General features: G+C 37.5%; 2 pseudogenes; one reads left to right on the plus strand and one right to left on the minus strand.

The window, feature by feature from the left end:
* The window catches only part of LOC124891234, a 6085-nt pseudogene extending 4899 nt beyond the window's left edge, over window positions 1–1186 (minus strand).
* LOC124891235 lies at window positions 1185–3118 on the plus strand (annotated as a pseudogene).
* The last annotated feature ends 755 nt before the right edge of the window (window positions 3119–3873 follow it).

Consider the following 3873-nt stretch of genomic DNA (forward strand, 5'->3'; position numbering starts at 1 on the left):
TATGGGACGGAGGAAGATGCTTATTATTCCAATGATTGAATACTGGTGATGGCATGCATAGGTTTGGTACGTTCATAATTATTTACTATTATAAATGATGTGATTATAGCCGAAATATGATCTTATGATTTTTCTTCTTGTTAGACGGTTAAGCTATGTGGTAACTAGTTGTCTATTAGCTAACTATTGCACTTCATGGCTAGGAAGCTAATGTATTAGTTAATGAATCTTCCTTAGTTGGAACATGGTAGCTAATGATGGTCAGTAATGAATGATGTCATTAAATAAAAGATGGTTAGGCGACAAGTAGTAATGTGTTGTCTAGTAATGATTAACAAAAATTGGATGAATAGTTGATAATAATGAATGGTGGATAAATGGCGGTTTTGGTCTAATGATGAACCTAGACTAGATGTTAGATGTTGACTATTAAATGAATAGTGGTTAGTTGTTATCCCGTGAATAAGGATTATGTGAAGGATAATGTTTAGGCTAATAACTAGAGGTTATTTGATGACTAGTGAACTAGCGGTTTAATAATAATAAATGTTGGTTAGCTAATAACGAGTAATTGAGATGTATTGATAAAATAGATATATTTACGATTATGATTATATCAGCTTGCGTCTGTGTACCTATTATATGCCTATATTTATGTTTTGAGAGTTATGATGATACATTGATACCCCGGATGATATTATGATCATATTGATACCTGGTTCGAGTCCGGAGGATACTATTGAGATGATATTGATACCTGGCAAGGCCAGAGGATATTGTGAGAATATTGATACCCGGTTTAAGTTCGGAGAATACTATTGAGATGATATTGATACCTGGTGAGGCCGGAGGTTGATGACAATGATGATGGTCCTGATGAGGACAGTTATGATGCATTGTGATATTGATGGTATATTTTCCATACATTCCTGTATGCTCATCGCCTATTACCAGTATGCACCTATGTCTATTAGCCGGTATGGGATGGTTGCATAGATATGGGTGAAGAATATGTCTTGTGTTATTGTTTGTTGATTGAACCTTTCAAGTCTGGGGCGGTGGGGGTACGCATAGGCTCGGCTAGGTATTTGGTTGTCCGGAGTAGTCAGTTATTTACGATGTTATTGATATTGTTAATATCATAGTTATGATCATTATTATGACTAGCTTATGACAGATCGGTCATGGATCCGGTATTAGAATTGAGGTATGTTTTTGGCCTTTGCTATCTTATGATTGCATCACTGTGCACGATTATTGTATGTCTAGCCATATGGATTAGACATTCTGAGTATGTTGGTATTAAATCTTCATAGTATTATAATGAGGTCTAAAAATGAAAACATGAAAATTTAGGTTATGTTTGAAATGACCTCCTATATATATATATATATATATATATATATATGTCTAGCAATATGAAGCCATGGTACTATCGGATATCCCTTCATATTGTATAGTCGTTCTTTCGCCTTGTATATTACAATATATCTTTCTTTCGCTCTTTACTTGTATATTGACCTGGGATATATGGTATATCATTGGCACTTATTGAATATAGTCGGAATAGGATAGTTCACCTTGATTCTTCCTTAGTCTTCTTATGTTAGACTCTTGGACATAAATATGATAGTTGTCCCTTGTTATTCTCATTGACTTATTATATGTTTTATGGACTTTTGGTTGTAGTTTCCATTCTGTTTATATCTTGTATATATCTACTTTATCTGTTGATCTCAGTTGGCAGTTGCCTACTGAGGACCATTCATTTGGTACTCATACTATATCTCTGCAGTCTGCAGATCATAGTACGGGTTATCGTCGTTGATGTGTGCATCGGGTAGAGTAGCCCTGATGCAGAGACTTGGAGTGAGCTTCTGACGTTCGGAGTATTACTTATCTCTCTCCTATGTATTAGACTAGCCTCTAAGTTGTATTCAAAGGTAAGTTGAATCAGTGTATTTCTCCTTGATATATCACTTTTGTACTCTTATTATGTTTAGAAGCTCTTGTACGGATACCACCAGGTTTAGGGATTCGTCTATGTATTGATATTTATCTCACATATTCCGCATTCTTTTCTTTATATTATTAAGTAGTCCGTTACTAGCCGTTCCGGACTATGGGTTGGCTTGCCTACTGGTGGGTTATGGTAGGCGCCATCATGACCTGAAAAGTTGGGTCTTGACACCGAGTTGGATACTTCCTCATGTCTTTAAGTTCTTCTCCAGTGGCTCTGATGAATCTCTTGCATTATTGCGTTATGTCACTTGGAATGGATGTGTTTGCAGGTGCTAGATTACGTTGAAGATAGCGATCTTGAGGAGATTGCCAACTCTTGTAAGGAACTTCAAGAGCTTAGGGTGTTCCCTTCTGATCCGTTTGCTCCGGGACCAAACTTATCCTTGGCAGAGCAAGGCCTGGTGGCTCTCTTAGTGGGATGCCCTATGCTTCAGTCAGTTTTATACTTCTGCCGCCAAATGACAAATGACGTGTTGGTTACTATTGCAAGGAACCGTCCTAATATGATCCCATTTCGTTTGTGTATTATCGAGCCTCAAACACCTAATTACTCAACTCTTGAACCACTTGATACTGGTTTTGGGGCCATAGTGCAACACTGCAAGGAATTGTGGTGACTTTCTCTTTCTGGCCTCCTTACAGATCGTGTGTTTGAGTACATCAGAGTCTTTGCTAAGAAGTTAAAGATGCTTTCCTTAGCTTTTGCAGGGGATAGCGATCTAGGCCTTCATTACGTTCTCTCTGGTTGTGAGAACCTCCGTAAGTTGGATTTTAGAGACTGCCCCTTTGGCGACGAGGCTCTGTTGGCCAATGTTGCAAAGCTGGAGACAATGTGATTCCTTTGGATGTCCAATAGTTCAGTAAGTTTTGAAGCATGTAAGCTACTAGCTCTGAAGTTGCAAGGCTTAATGTTGAAGTTATAGACGAGAGAGGTCATCCGGATACGAGACCAGAAAGTTGCCCCATTTAGAAACTTTACATATACAGGACAGTGTCAGGAAGGAGGTTCGGCACTCCTGCTTTTGTTTGGATAATTGTTGAAGATGCACCATCCACTCCATATAGCAACAGGAACTACTCTCTGGCTTCTTCTTAGAAATGACTTCAGGTATTAGTTCCGTGCTGGTTATGGTGGGGTTGAAGCTCATGAGCCATCGATTTTACCCTTTGTGGAGTGACTTCGTAGCAATTAGTCACGAATAATGAGTTTAAACTCTACATGTTGTGATGCATCAGTAAGGACTACTATTGTATTTTTGGGTGGGAGGGGGCATATCCAACTGTGTATCCTATTTTGTATCATTATGTATCTGTTTAATTTTATATAGTGAAATGGTGTTGTAATGTACTTCTGGTCATGTATGGTTGAACTTTGGTTGTAATTCTCTTTGATGATTTATGTGAACTGTTCATTCATTTGAGTACTGGAATTCCATTTGTTCAATTTTTTGAAGTTATTTACTTATTTTAGTGTTCGATTACGAATCAATTTGATAAACAAACACTTATTTCCGTTCAAAGTGGGATTTTGGTCTAAGTTGGTTGAATGTTTGTGGAAAGGGTGTCATGAGTGCTTATACGCAGTCTACAACCTTTTCTCTTCAAGACCTGATTTATGTGATTAATATTTATTGGGCTTGTGACAGAGTGGTATCAGAGCTTTATTTTATATCAGTATCCAAATCGAGATTGAACGATTGCTATGTCCATATAAGATGGGACTTCAGGCACAATAGGTTTGGACAGCCAAAGGCAAATCTACAGCGTAATCTATAGCTTCATGTGAATCTAGTAGCTTTTCTCCTGATCCTTTATATGTATTAAGATGTCGACTAAATAACTATAAACATG

This window comes from Capsicum annuum, unplaced genomic scaffold, assembly GCF_002878395.1.
Source record: "Capsicum annuum cultivar UCD-10X-F1 unplaced genomic scaffold, UCD10Xv1.1 ctg3258, whole genome shotgun sequence".
In the NCBI taxonomy this organism is placed as follows: Eukaryota; Viridiplantae; Streptophyta; class Magnoliopsida; order Solanales; family Solanaceae; genus Capsicum; species Capsicum annuum.